This window comes from Molothrus ater, chromosome 3 (genome assembly GCF_012460135.2).
Source record: "Molothrus ater isolate BHLD 08-10-18 breed brown headed cowbird chromosome 3, BPBGC_Mater_1.1, whole genome shotgun sequence".
Classification (NCBI taxonomy): Eukaryota; Metazoa; Chordata; class Aves; order Passeriformes; family Icteridae; genus Molothrus; species Molothrus ater.
Window position 1 is genome coordinate 110,286,165 of NC_050480.2, and position 15,415 is coordinate 110,301,579.

Below are 15,415 nucleotides of genomic sequence, written 5' to 3' on the forward strand. Positions count from 1 at the left end.
GCGCTCATGGGTGTGTTTTTAACATCCATCCCCACACACGTAGCATGTTGGGACTCAGGACATTCCTCTGGCTGTCCAGGACTGCCAAGACCCCTGCCAGGGAGCTCAGAGACCCTGGCACAGAGCCCAGAAATGCCTGTGGTTTTGATTATGACCCATGGAGCAAGTTACCAACCTTAGATGAAGATCTGCAAGCCATGACAAATTAAGTAGAATGATAGTGAATTTATCACAAGGTGAAAAAGTAGATTTTGGGGTTTTTAGAATGGGGATTCAGGGGGGCAAGATGGAGGGATCCGGGCGTGTCCAGCCTTTCTTCTTCTTCTTCTTCTTGGCCTCCATCTTCTGCTATAATGTTGGCACTTTTGGATTGGTTTAGAGTAGAAGCTCACTGTCTAACATAGGTGATAGGTATTGAGAAGTAATTGTAAATATTGTACACGTAGCTTTTAGTATAAAGACATAACACCACCCTGGGAGCAGACAGAGTGCCTCTGACTGTTGTGCTGAGCGGACCTCAGCAGGACAGGAGAAAGAATTTTATAGATAAGATACAATAAATGACCTTGAAGACCAAGAAATGAAGAGCCCTGACTCTTTCTTCAAGCGCCCTGCTGGGAAAAGAGACTTTCCAACTTTTCTCGGGGTCACTCTGACCAGCTAGAGACCCCGACAGTAGTCCTTGATGAAACTGCAGCAAGGCTGAAAATGTTTATGAAGATGCTCCATCAAACAGCAAAGGGTTACACACAGCAAACTCCAGCAAACAAAGCCACAATTAAAGCTTGTCCTTCCTAGGACTGTGGATGTCATCCCAAGTGGCGTCTTCCCAGTTATTTTCAAGTGAAGCATAGAGAGCTCGCTGCCCGCGGGGGGAGGAGGACAGAGCTCCTTTGTGTGGTGAAAGCTGAGTGTTTGCCAAGGCCCAACGAACAGGGATGCTCTGTGTGTGCGTCCCCAGAGCTGTCCAGCAAACCACAGCACTGAGCAGCCCTTATGCAAGGCAGGATGACACAAGATCCTGAGCCTGGGAATCCTTCTCAGGTGTCAGATGAGGAAAGCTCTGCTTGTTTTTCTCTGTCAGGGCAAGGGACAGAAAAAGAAGATTTGGGGCTGGACATTTGGAGGACTCAGCCATCCCAAGGGATATTGTGACAAGTGGAGAGACCAAACTGCTGCTACTGGTGCCAGGAATCTCTGAATCCCGGGCTGCTGAGTGCATCCTCCCACCAGTGACTGGTCAGATCCCCTCTGCTCGGTTCTGTCCCCGTGCAGGTGCTGCACGACCCGCAGGAAGGGACCCTCCCACTCACCTCTGCCTCCTTTCTCTTCCCCGCAGGGCTGCGACTCTGCTGGTGACTCCCAGGCATGCGGATCCTGCCCGTCCTCTGTGCTCTGCTCCTCCTGATGCTCCAGGGAGTGAGAGGTAAGAAATGTGGAGGGTTTGTCCTCTGTCGGTGTTTTTTTAGGGAGGATTTGTCACCTGAGCTGATGAGTCACGGGTGAGTTCTCCTGGTGGCTGTGCCATCCCTGCCGGGGTCCCTCTGACCCCACACCTTTAAGGAAAGACTCCAGCTGCAGGTTCTGCTGCTGGCACCAGCGCTGGGGCATTGTATTAAAGCTCTCATCCTTCCAAATCTGGGATTTGACCCCTCTCCATGCCTCCTGACCCTTGCATTTCTGAGTCAGCAGCACTGGGCACAGCAGCCCTGCTGGAGAGGAGGAGGAGGAGCGGGGAGGAAGGGAAATCCTTCTTCTACCCTTGGAGCTCTCCCTTGCTCCAGGAAGGAGGCAGCAGGCACGATGGAAACCTCTCACAGAGCCTGCTTAGGGGTGTGGGGACTGCTCCCATCCAAGTGCCACAAACTCACCTGGATTTCTGCTGCAGGCACCTGCTCAGCAGCTGTGCCAGGGGACAAGCAGAGCTGGGCTGACGCTGACCGTGCAGGGACCAGGGGCAGTGCTCAGCATCTCGGCTGAAAGTCTCCTTGTGACCGTGTTCACAGGGGTCTTAGGATGAGGGTAGAGACGAGGATCTGACTCCATGTTTCAGAAGGCTTGATTTATTATTTTATGATATATATTATATTAAAACTATACTAAAAGAATATAAGAAAGGATTTCATCAGAAGGCTAGCTAAGAATAGAAAAAGAAAGAATGATAACAAAGGCTTGTGGCTCGGACTCTCTGTCACAGCTCACTGTGATTGGCCATTAATTAGAAACAACGGCGTGAGACCAATCACAGATGCACCTGCTGCATTCCACAGCAGCAGATAATCATTGTTTACATTTTGTTCTTGAGGCCTCTCAGCTTCTCAGGAGGAAAAATCCTAAGGAAAGGATTTTTCATAGAAGATGTCAGTGACATCTCCTCTCTCCGTGCCCTGCAGGGCTGTCCCCGGTTGGAGCATCAGCCCAGGAGTGCGAGCGCCGCGGGGGATTCTGCTCCCACCGCTCCTGCCCGCCGGGGATCGGCCGCATCGGCCTCTGCTCCGAGCGGGAATTCTGCTGTCGGAGGTGCCCGCCGGGGATCGGCCGCATCGGCCTCTGCTCCGAGCGGGAATTCTGCTGTCGGATGTGAGTTCAGGGCTGCCCGCAGGGCTCAGGCTGCTGCTGCTGTTGGCGTTCGGGGTGAGGCTGCTGGGGGAAAACCGGGGATTCTGCAGCCCGAGGGCACAGGGCACTGCTGAGCCTCACTGCTGCCCTGGTGGGACAGGCACTGCCAGACCTTTCCATCCCACAGGCGCTGGTATCCCTGATGGGCTCCTGGATCCCCGAGCAGGACACCAGCCCGTCGGGACGATGCTGCCCGGAGCAACCCCGCACAGCCAGACCTGGATCCCATGGGAATCCCATCCCTCAATGTCCCCAATATAAGGTGGTGGTCATTGCCACTGCCAAGATGTGTATCCTGGGTGTGCATCTCTTTCCTCTGTGTGTAGGGAAGGGCAGAGAGGATGGGGTGAATTCCTGGCAGACATGGACACACAAACACTGTCCCACCATCCACCCTCTCTCCATGGTGGCCTCAGCCACACCAGCATCTCCACCCGTGGTGGGAGGGGGGACACAGGTGACACTCACAGGGACCCCAATGCCAGTCTTGTGGCTCAGCAAGGGGACCCCAGCACCTCTCACACAGGGTGGAGGGGTGGCTGTGATCACCCTAATTTCAGTGGGGACCTGCTGGTTGTCCACTGGCTCCCAAGCTGGGTCAGGAGTCCTTGTGGGAGTGTTCCACAGGGACACACACTGGCCTGGTGTCCTTGGGTCCATCCCCAGCTGTGAGGCACCAGGGGTGTTGTGGGGTCCAGGGGTATCTGGGGGGTGGGAGAAATCATTCTGTTCCAGAGGAAATAGGGACTGATGGCTGTGCCATGGGGCTTCTCAGGAGCTTGGGATTGAGTTGGGGGTCAGTGCTGGGAGGGTTTCAAGGCCTGGGGGCTCAGTTAGGAGCCCAGGTGGGTCATTGTGGATGATTGGTGTGCAGATCCAGGATGCTCAGCTCAGGGGTGCCATGGGGGTGGCCCCAGCACTGCCATGGGGCAGTGACCACGGGGATGCTGGGGACACCCAGTGCTCCCCTCCATGGAGGAGGGCAGCCAGGGGTGGGAGCAGCCTCTGCTGGGGTATTGGGCATTGCTGTGGGTACAGGCTCAGATCAGGGTGCCAGCTGTGGGTCCAAGTCTGGGTCTGGATCAGCAAGGCCAAGCTGCAGCTCTGATGGGGTCAAGCACAAGATTCCCAGGTCAGAGCAGCTTCCCATGGCAGGGCTGGCACCAGCCATGGCCTCCCTGCAGTGGGGATTACAGAAGTCACTTCCACACCATAAGCAGCAATCCCTGGCTGTGCTGGCTCTGGGCTGGTCCTGAGTCTGGTTCCAAACCTCCAGGAGCAAAGATATTCCAAGGACCCAGCAATGGGCACCTAGTCCTACTTCTACAGATTGATGCTCGAGGAATGTCCCCATCATGCATCAAGGCCAGGTTGGATGGGGCTTGGAGCATCCTGGGATAGTGGAAGGGGTTGGAATGAGATGAATTCTGAAGTTCCTTCCAATCCAAACCATTCCATGATCCTGTGCATCTCTCTGAGAGATGACACCAGCCCCTGTGTCCCTGATGTATCCAACCTCAATTTCCATTCTCCTCTCCAGGATCCAGCTCCAGGAGCTTTGGTGTCTCTGAGCAATGGACCAGCACCCTGGAGACACGGCACAAACTGTTTGTACAAAAAAGGGTTACAAATAAAGTTCACTAGGAATGTAGGACAGGTAATAAGAAGGATGTAGGGCATGGCCAGGAAGCAGCCATGGATACATTGCTTCTTTCTCTCTCATGATCTTTCCTCCACAAGCCAGCTTGATCTTTATCTTTCTGAAATATCACAGAATTCCTATAAATCCAAAACCTCTCCTGATCAAGCCCACACCTCTAAGGCCTGAAAAGGCCCTATGCACCTTCCTTCACTAATCTCCCACAGATTGCCCATTTTTATACAGCGTTTTGCTGCTGCTGAACCACATTTGTGGATTTTGTACCGAGTAGGGCAGTTTCAGAAGCAGTGGATTCAGACAGAATGAGGTGAGGTGTGGTCTCCCCTGAGTGCATTTCCTCTTTGCACTGCTTGACTATTTGAGTAGATGTCAGAAAGGCATCCTTAGGCTTATCACTTCCTGGCAGGTGGAATGCAAGTCACCTTGGCCAGGATGAAGCTGTTCTTGTGATGCTAAAAGAGAAGGAAAGCAACATTTTTTGAATGTTTCTGTGTGTCACAAAGCACCAGCTCCCTAAGCAAACTGAGAGGACAGGAAGAGAGAGATATTTTATCAGAGAATCTCAGAATGGTTTGGGGAAGAAGAGGCTTTTAAGGTCATCCAGTTCCAACCCCCACCATGACCAGGTACACCTTCCACTATCCCAGGTTGCTCCAAGCCCTGTCCAACCTGGCCTTGGACACTTCCAGGGATGAGGCAGCAAACTCTGGGCAACCTGTGCCAAGGCCTCACTACGCTCACAGGAGAGACTGTTTGGGACAGGCTCCTACTTCTGCCTGCACCCACCAGGCTGTTTTGTCCATCCCAGGCAGTTCATGCCATGCCACCACAGCCTGGGTGCCTCTGTGCCATGGGTGTCACAAGAGGTGTTGCATGGGGACAACAGTGACATTGATTGCAACAGCCCCAGGAGGCCCCTCAGCCTCTGCTGTTGCATCAGAGAGGGAAAAGGAGAAGCCCCAGCATCCTCAGCATATGGATGGGTGGCTTTCTGATTGGCCAAGGGGAGATGTATCAGCAAAAATCAGTGAATGTCCCTATCTATGGTTAGCAACAATATAAAATCAGAGTGTTTTGGCCAAAAAAGTGCTCCTTGAACCCGAGGGCCACTGGACACAGTGATTCTTGTTGGGTTTGTGGCTGCCTTAACACCCAGATCTTCATCAGGTAGGTGACTGTGGGGTCTCCTGGAAAAGGATCAGATGAGGTAATGGATTTCCCAGAGACTGAAATATCATTAAATGCTCCTGAGGTTGTCAGGGTGGCACAAAACTAATAATTGTTTTTAAGAGGAGAGTAGAGGAAACATCATCTGTTGTAGCTGGAGGCAGCCCCTCTGCAGTTTGGTGAAGCACAGAGCCCAGGTTTCTGCCCCACCTGGGGTCCTGCCTGTCCCCATTGCCTTGGTGTCCCCTCTGCAGCTCTGTGCAGACCCAGGAGAGGCAGCAGCCATGAAGATCCTGTTCCTGCTCTTCCCCCTGATCCTCCTGTTGGTCCAGGGTGCTTCAGGTGAGAGGCAAAGTGGGGAGATGGGGAGAGGTGTGATCCTCCATTACTGGGGTTTTCCATGTCCTGGGAAGTGACCACTTTCGTGGGAGTGATGCAAAGGTAAGGGGGGATTGAGGAGAAAGGTATTTCTCCAGTGATAGTTCTATAGGACACAGACTTTGGGTGGAAAGAGCCCATGGAAATAGAATACTGGCTTCTTTGGTGGGTCAGGAAGGGGTTTGGTTTCAGGCTTCCACACTGAACCCAGCTGTTCCTCTTGGGGTGTCACTGAATGTTCTTTTGCCCTGTGTGTGATCTTTGCTGTGGGGAGGTTGGAGCTGAATCCATCCACTGGCCAGAAATGCACAAACACCACCAGCTTTTTGCAACCACACATTGCCATTACAGATGACTGCTTTAATTGTTCTGTATGTTTCTTTCCCCATGGAAACCCAAAATGCAGCTGGATGCAGGCAAAGAGGGGGATTCTGCACTTATGGGAGATGCAATTTCCCTGCTAGACCCATTGGAAGATGCACACTGTACAGTGTGTGCTGCAAGAGATAAGGTCTGGAATCTTGCCTGAGGACAGAGTTCCCTCTTTTGTCCACAATAAAATATGTAGCAAATTTATTTTCTGTGAATGTCTGCAACATAATCTGCTTATCTATTCCTTGTGGGAGAGATGCCAAAGAAGGGAGGGAAAAGCCTTTGTGGCTTTTGGAGCTGCCCTGGGAGTCAGACTGCAGCAGCCCCAGGTCAGCCAGGGCCTCCCCAACTCACCAAAGCTACCAAAGCAAGAAACATTCCCTGTCCTTGGGCAGCACTGAGGACATGATCCCGGTCTGGCTGCATCTGCAGAGGCCTGGAGCCAGGGCTGCCAGCACTGAGATAGGCCAGGTGCAACCTGGCTGCACTAAGGACTGCACCTCACCTCCCCTGAGCCTGACTCTGCTGCACCTCACCCTGGGCATTGCAGGGCAGGGGACACAGTGGCAGGGAAAGTTACACCAAGTAATGTGCTTGTTTCCTTTCTTTCTACAGACTCTAGAGATGAGACCCTGAAATTCTTGAGATGAACCTCCTCTGTCCTTCTGGCTGCTGGACCCGTGTGCTGATGTCCCCTGGCCTTGGTGGCTGTGCCGTGCCCAGCTGGGCTGGCAGCAGCAGTGGCAGCTGCTCCTGCTGGGTGCTGCTGGGCTGGAGCCCCGTGGTGCCAGCCCCGGTGTCTTTGGGGCAGGGGCTGCTTTTCCCAGCTTGAATAAAGACGAGCACTTTGGCATTGCAGGCCTGGGCCGTGTCTGTGTGTCCTGCTGCTGCAGGGCTGCTGTGCCTGCTGCCCCTGGGGCTGCCACTGCCTTGGTGGCAGCAGAAGGCCCTGGGCATGGAGCTGGGGCTGAGCAGCGCCTGTGTCCCTGGGGATGCTCCTGCCTGGCCGTGCTTTGGGGATGCTGAGCCTGGCCCTGCCTGCTGGGCCAGGCTGCCTGGGCTGCCTGTGCTGGGGCTGCCCTGCAGATGCTCCCTCTGGGGAATTGGGATCCTTATCCTGATCCTGCTCGTTATGGGTGTCCCTTGTCCCTGGCAGCCTCATCTCCATGTGCAGAGCTGTGTTGGGGGCTGTGTCCCTTGAGTGGCCATGGCCATGGTGACCCACAGGAGCTGTCCCTGCTGCTCATCCTTGTCCTGTTCCTGTGACACAGCCCTCCCTGCTGTGGCTGTGCTGCTCCACACCCCGTGCCACCAGGCAGGAGGAGGAGGTCATGTAGCTCCTGTAGCTCATGAGTTAGGGTGACCTGTGAAATGGCTCCAAATTGAGCATGGCCAGAAAATGTCCAAAATTGTACACACAGGTAATAAATGTGTTGTCTTTTCTCTGCCCATCTCAGGCAGTCTGGGGTGACAACACTGCTCCATCAAAATCAGTGACTTGTCCATGTCTGCAAAGCAAACCTCAGGCATTAGGATTTGAGTGGATCAATGCCTGTGTGTGTCCATGTCCACATGCCCATGGGAGCAACTTATGTCCCTGCCTGTTGCAGTGAAGACTTTCCCTCCCAAGAGTCATAGACTCAGAGAATTTACTACTAAAGTTTGTATTATAATGTTTTTGACGTAATGTAATGTGTTATAATGGGCTTTTTATTACTAATGTTTGGAAAGCCCTTAGAGATCGTTGGGTCCTACCATTCCCCCAGCACTAACACATGTCCCCAAGTGCCACATCTACATGGCTGCGAAATTCTACCAGCGACGGTTACTCCTTCAGTGCCCTGGGCAGCCTGACCCAATGTTTGACCTCCCTTTCTTCCAAGAAATTGTTCCTAATATCCAGTCTAAACCTTCCCTAGTGCTAATTGAGCCATTTCCTTGATAGTCTCAGCTGTGACTTTAGAGAAGACACTAACCCCCAAAAGGCTTTCTCTGCCATTGCCTTCCAGAAGTGGGCATTTTGGTGAGGGATGCTCAGATGATCCCTGCCTGCCATGGCCCTTCCTCTCCCTGTGCTCACCTGTCCTGGCACTGACCCCTGCAGCTGTCACCACAAGCTCCCCTCACCTCTGCAGTGCAGATCTGTTCCATGCCATCCCAGCCTGGTGCCGCTGTGCTGCGGGTGTCACAAGAGGTGTTGCATGGGGACAACGGTGCCATTGATTGCAACAGCCCCAGGAGGCCCCTCAGCCTCTGGCCCTGCAGCAGGGAGGGAGCAGGGCCAGCCCCAGCACCCCCACAGCCATGGGGCACTCCCGGCTTGGCCCAGGCCACTTGTGCCAGCAGCAACTGGGGCCTGTCCCACCCACCAGCACTGCTATAAACCCAGCCTGCTTGGGGCACTGCAGCATTGCCTGGCCCCAAGGCCATCTGCACACAGCCATTGCTCTTGGCTTTGCTGCTGCCTCAACACCAAGATCTTTGTCAGGAAGGTGATTGCATGGTCTCTCTCTGGAATCCTGCTGACTCAGGGTCTCAGCTCAAATCCCAGCACCACAGAGTCTCTAAAAAGACAAAATGTTGGAAGCATCCAGGTGGAATATTTGGCCATCAGAGATGGCTTGGTGCAGTGGGTCTAATGCTGGCCAAATGCCCATGCATCCACTAGAATTATTTACTCATTTTCTGCTGCTAAAACTTAAAAGGGTATAAAGAACGATTTATTAACAGAATTAAAAGAAATAATAATAAGAAATCAGAATAACTCCTCAGAACACTTCTCCTCCCCCCACAACCTCTTTTCTTTCCCACTGACATTGTAATGAGACAAAACCTGGGACTTTCAGTCAGTTTACCACCTCTAAAATAGTCTTTCTTCAGTTCTCTTAGGGAGAGGAGTATCTCTTGCCATGCTATGGAGAGCTTTACACAAGAAACAGTTCTCTTGTGGCTTCAATGTCACAGTGAATCAGCCACTCAGAAAAGGAAAATCTGTTTGCAGTGTGAAAGTCCCTCCCAATGCCCTGCAGCTCTTCCACAGCTGATTTCATGGGCCGTGTCAACTTATTGGGGTGATATTTTAAGGATGACCATTTCTAGCATAGAAGCAAAAGTTCTCTTCATCCACCTCTGGGAAAACAGATGTTTTCTTCTTTTATTCCTAGGGCAAAACTTCTTATCTTTCTCATCTCTCTCTGTTCATTGGATCATAGCTACTGCAACATCTGCTGCTGCAACATCTTCAACACTGGTGCTTCTGCTCATAGCTGGTTAGAATGGTACATCCATCCCCCCGATGCATGCCATGAATTACAGGGAACAAACTAAGTCTGATATATCAATTGTATTTTCACCATAGAGAATTTCAGCCCAGAAACTAAGGCATCTCCTCAATCCCCTCCCATCTAGAATTCGACGCCCTCCTCGCTGACCTCCGTGTCTCATGTTGTTCTCTCAACGTGTCTTCACCTTTCCTTTTCCTGATTCAGCAGAGAACCAGTGTTTGTAGGCTCATTTGTTCTCAAGCTTTATCAATTTAAAAAGTTTTTATAGAGTTCTTCTGCGCTGAAAGGTTGATCCCATCCAGGCTCCATCAGGGAAATCGCTCACAGTGCCTCTCGCTCTTGGTCACGAGGTCTCTGCCAACACTGTGCGAGCCGTGCTGGCCACTAGCTCTACTCAGCTTTTCTTCATGCAAAATGTCAAAACCAAGAAAAGCTGCTGCTTCCAGTTTTGTCCCTCTGTCTGCAGCATGACTGGCTAAAAGCAGTGTTCCAGATTGCAAGGCAAGATGTATTCTATTCCCATCTGTATGGCAGATTATCTTTTGTCAATGGGCAGTTTTCCTTATCTCTCTCTGAGTGATCACAATCACTACTCCATCAGGAGGGGGACCTCTGCTGATAACAGGCTATTGAATGTCACTGCATGACTGATAAGAACTACAGCATCCCATTGGGAGATGCTCCACCCAGAAGGAGGAGCCAAACATTGCTACCCAGATATGAGGTCCAGGAAGACTGCAGCCACATTTCTAATTGGACTGCTACCAACACCCTGACCAACAAGGTGTCAGGTTGTGTTCTGACTCTGTCAGTGCTGTTCTAGTGTACTGCATTGTTATTTTTTATCCTTTTATTTTCTTCCCTATTAAAGAACTGTTATTTCCTGCTCCCATAACTTTTGTTGCCTGAGAGCCCCTTAATTTAAAATTTATAGCTATTTGTGGGGGGGGGCGGGGGTGTTCATTTTCTCCATTTCAGGGGAGGCTCTTGCCTTCCTTAGCAGGCAGCTGTCTTCCCAAACCAAGACAAGCAGCTAAAAAAAGTTCATTGTGAGCCATGCTGAGGCAGCCACGGCTATTTGCCCTTGTCCTGGTTGTGCTGATTTCAATCACACAGTCGTGTCCACGTGGCTGCTCCCAGCCCAGAATGACAGCAGCCACGTGGCCAGTCCTGGCTCTGGCTGCTCCTGGCCTCGGGGCCACCCCAGAGCTGATGGCAGCCAGTGCTGGTCCTGGCTGCATGGTTGCTCCCAGTGCTGGTATAACCTATTGTATTTGCTGGGATCCCCAATGAAGGAAGGAATGATGAATCTGACTCCATGTTCTCAGAAGGCTAATTTATTACTTTATGATACATTAAAGAATACTAAATTATACTATACTAAAGAATACAGAAAGGATAGTTACAAAATGCTAAAAATATAATAATGAAAACTCGTGACTCTTTCCAGAGTCCTGACACAGCTTGGCCCTGATTGGCCAATGAGTGAAAACAACTCACCAGAATCCAATGAAAAAATCACCTGTGGGTAAACAATCTCCAAACACATTCCACGTGTGAGCACAACACAGGAGAAGCAAATGAAATAAGAATTGTTTCCCTTTTCTCTGAGGCTTCTCAGCTTCCCAGGAAAAAATCTTGGTTGAAGGGATTTTTCCAGAGAATGCGAATGCCACAATGGCCCCCAGTGGGCAGGGCCCGGCAGTGCTGCTGGAAAAAAGGACCTGGGGGTTCCGCCAGTGTGAAAAATGTGTATTTTATGATTGGCTTTTCACAAATATTAAAATGAATATTATATGTGTTATGTTAGAAAGTTATGCTGTATTAATTTTCTTAAGTAATGTGTTAAATATAGTCTTAGGTTATAACGTAATGTTAAAATAGAAACTATGCTATCTAAGATATTTTTTAAAGAAAGGACTCGCAGCAAGATAGCAGCCACAGGATTTCTCTCTAAATCTTTCAGAGAAAGAGAATTTATTGCTTTCTTATCAGGAGAAATTAACTTCTTCATGCCTTGCTCAGCCATGAAGACACCATCAGGATTCAGAGGAAGAAGCTGACACTGACCAGACAGAATCCTGTATTTGAATGGAATTTATGCATCATGTATGAGATGTATGAATATGCAACAGGTTGTTGTTTTTAAGTTTCAATCCTCTGTTAACGTGTGTCCTTTTTTGGGCTTATTTTGCCCAGAAAAAGGTACCCGGACATCTGTAACTCTTTGTTTTTATGGTCTCATATTGTCCTAATTCAAATTGTCCAAAATACTATTACTCTAATTCTATTACTATTTTTATAACTATTTTATTCCTATGAAATTTTTAAATTTTAAAAACAAGTGATTGGTGTTTTTCACAGCCGGGAAAGAGGCCTGGCCCCACTGGAAAGGGGCCTGAGCTGCCCCATCAGGAAAGGGCCTGGCGAGCTCCCTGATGAGGGGCTCAGCAGCTGTTCACCACCCCCGAGAGGGCAAAAATCTCAGCAGCCGCTCACCACCCCTCAGAGGGCAGAAATCTCAGCCTGCTCACCACCCCTCAGAGGGCAGAAATCTCAGCCATGCCATGTCCTGCTGTGGGCCGAGCTGGCCTGGCCACACAGGGCCTGCCGGGCCTGGCCAGTTTCCCATTCAAAGGCCGGAAGCCAAAAGACCTTTCCAGCCCATGGTTCATTTTCAAATGTGTCTCCAAGGAGGTGTGTTCAACTTTTTTAAGTGGTTGAACGGGGTGTCAATCTTCAGAACTAATCAGCTGATTGGCTCTGCTGGCTCCCCACAGGGAACCACCCCCACGGCCTGTGGACCGCACACCAATTGAAAACCAGACTTTGTTAAACTGCGACACTGGAAAGAGAATAAGAGCCTTCAGGTGAGTCTAAGAGACCAGAACTTGTGGGAAGTGGACCTGAAGTTTCCTAAGTACAGGAGAGACTGGAATGGTGCCTTGATGGTGCAGGAAGGAGTCAAGATCTTTGCTGGGGGAATGGGGACTTTGCCTAGGAAAGGAACGAGATTCTATTCCCACAGCAGTAGAGAGATTTCCCATGATTTCAGGCTTTCAGTAATTCCATAAGCAATTTTATCTCCCTCTCCCCAGTTTCACTGGTCATTTATTTGGTTTGAATTGGCAACTGTCGGTCTCAGGTCTGTGCTCTAGGGAAAGGTCTTTGGAAGAGCTCTGAGAAAGGTCATGGGAATGAATCCTCTTAGGTCACTGATTTCCTATAGACCAAGACATAGCGTAATACCCCAGGTACTGAAGGGTGGCACAGACCTAAGAATTGTTCTAAAGACAAAGGTAGAGGAACCATCATCAACTGTGGCTGGAAGCAGCCACAGTTTGGTGAACCAGAGCCCAGGTTTCTGCACCACCCAGCGTCCTGCATGTCCCCATTGCCTTGGTGTCCCCTCTGCAGCCCTGTGAAGACCCAGAAGAGGCAGCAGCCATGAAGATCCTGTTCCTGCTCTTCCCCCTGCTCCTCCTGTTGGTCCGGGGTGCTGCAGGTGAGAGGGGAAGAGGGGAAATGGGGGAAAGTGTGAGCCTGTACCAATGGTAATTCAGTGTCCCTGGAAGTGACTGAGTTTGTAGGAGTAATGAGAAGGTAATGGGGTATCGAGGTCAAAGCTGGTTTTTGAGTGAGTTCCCAACTGGACACTGATGTAGGGTGGAGAGACCCCATGGGAAAAAAACCTGGCTTGTTCTGTGGGTTGAGAAGGGGTTTGGTTTTGAGGCTCCAAGCCTGCACCCAGCTATTCCTCTTTAGGAGAGTCTTGCCCTGCACAGGGATGGCAGAGAGCCCCAGGAGGTGTTTGAACAGGGGGGTTTCTTGGGGCACAAAGGTGACACTTCTTATCCAGTGGTTCATCAGACTGAGTGTCCCAAATCCTCATAACCCCAAGGGATGATCCCTGCAAGGGCTGGACAAGGACTGCTCATCAGAGGCCCCATGAATCATGGCACAGGCAGGACTGCAAGCACACCCTGCTCTGCCAGATTACTGCTGTAATTATTCTCTGTGTGTCTTTCCCCATGGGAACAGGGAGTAGAATTCAATGCAATCAGAGAGGAGGATTTTGTTCTTCTGTAAGATGTCGTCCCCCTCTAAGAACTATTGGAAGATGTTCAGACATGGCCGTGTGCTGCAAAAGGTAAGATCTGGATTTCCTGGCTGAGTTTTCCCTTTTTCCCACAGAAAAATATTTTTAGTATTTCTTTCTTGACAATTCATGATAAATATTCTCCTGCATTTATGTTTTGAGAGAGATGTTCAAAAAGCAATCGAGAAGTCTTTTTTTTTGAGGGTTTGGAGCTGCCCTGGGTGGGGCTGAAGGGGACAAAGTACAGCCAGGGCCTCCCCACTCACCAAAGCCACCAAAGCAAGAAACATTCCCTGTCCTTGGGCAGCATTGAGGACATGATCCCGGTCTGGCTGCATCTGCACAGGCCTGGAGCCAGGGCTGCCAGCACTGAGATAGCCCAGGTGCAACCTGGCTGCACTAAGGACTGCACCTCACCTCCCCTGAGCCTGACTCTGCTGCACCTCAGCCTGGGCATTGCAGGTCAGAGGAGAGAGTGGCAGGGAAAGTTTCACCAGCTGATGTGCTTGTCTGTTTTCTCCTTACAGTAAGTGGAGTTAAACCCCTGAAATTGCTGAGAAGGACATCCCATTCGCTTCTGGCTCCTGAAAGTCAACTCCTGATGTCCCCATGTGCTGATGTCCCCATGTGCTGATGATCCCTGGCCTCGGTGGCTGTGCTGTGCCCAGCTGGGCTGGCAGCAGCAGTGGCAGCTGCTCCTGCTGGGTGCTGCTGGGCTGGAGCCCTGTGGTGCCAGCCCCGGTGTCTTTGGGGCAGGGGCTGCTTTTCCTGCCTTGAATAAAGACGAGCACTTTGGCATTGCAGGCCTGGGCCGTGTCTGTGTGTCCTGCTGCTGCAGGGCTGCTGTGCCTGCTGCCCCTGGGGCTGCCACTGTCTTGGTGGCAGCAGAAGGCCCTGGGCATGGAGCTGGGGCTGAGCAGCGCCTGTGTCCCTGGGGATGCTCCTGCCTGGCCGTGCTTTGGGGACGCTGAGCCTGGCCCTGCCTGCTGGGCCAGGCTGGCTGGGCTGCCTGTGCTGGGGCTGCCCTGCAGATGCTCCCTCTGGGGAATTGGGATCCCTGTGCTGCTCCTGCCAGTCCCACATGTCCCTTGTCCCTGACAACCATGGCTCCATGTGCAGAGCTGTGTTGAGGGCTGTGTCCCTTGAGTGGACATGGCCATGGCGCCCCACAGGAGCTGTCCCTGCTGCTCATCCTTGTCCTGTTCTAGCACCACAGCTCTCCTTGCTGTAGCTGTGCTGCTCCACACCCCATCCCAGCCTCTGGCCCAGGTGCAGGAGGAAGCTGTTCACATCTTGGGCTAGGTGACCTGTGAAAAGGTACTATTGCTGTGGAAAGGACCACATTTGTTTTCCCATGGGAGTATGCAGAATGTCCTGGCCTCTCTGCCCATCTCAGGCAGTCTGGGGTGACAATTCTCTGTTCCATGAAAGGCAGGGGCCTCTTCCTGTCTGCAGAGCAAAGCTCAGATTCTGGCATTTGAATGCTTCACTACATGTGTGAGTCTATGTACTTCTGGGTATAAGAGGAACTGGGGACCCTGCCTGGCTCAGGAACACCTTTCTCTCCCAGGAATCAGAGAGTCATAGAATTAGTGATGTTGGAAAGGCCCTTCAAGCTCATTGAGTGCAGCCATTGCTCCAGCACTGCCAAGTCCACCACTAAACCAAGTCCCTAAATGCCACATCCAGATGGCTTTGAAATACTCCAGAGTTGGTAATTCCACCACTGCCCTGGGCAGCCTGTCCCAATGCTGATTACTGATTCTGCAAAGAAACTGTTCCTAATAGCCAATCAAATCCTTCCCTGCTGCTGATTGTGGATATTTCCTCTGGTCA

The 15,415-nt window shown here is 51.3% G+C and overlaps 2 long non-coding RNA genes across 2 annotated transcripts; both read left to right on the forward strand.

Moving 5' to 3' along the window:
• The first annotated feature begins 2,521 nt into the window (after window positions 1-2,521).
• On the forward strand, window positions 2,522-2,912 carry LOC129046639 (uncharacterized). The gene is made up of 2 exons (XR_008508277.1): window positions 2,522-2,580; window positions 2,747-2,912. It is a non-coding gene; the product is annotated as an uncharacterized LOC129046639 (long non-coding RNA).
• Window positions 2,913-12,248: 9,336 nt separating this feature from the next.
• Window positions 12,249-13,576, forward strand: LOC118684529 (uncharacterized). Its single transcript, XR_004979856.1, has 3 exons — window positions 12,249-12,350; window positions 12,898-12,985; window positions 13,522-13,576. It is a non-coding gene; the product is annotated as an uncharacterized LOC118684529 (long non-coding RNA).
• The last annotated feature ends 1,839 nt before the right edge of the window (window positions 13,577-15,415 follow it).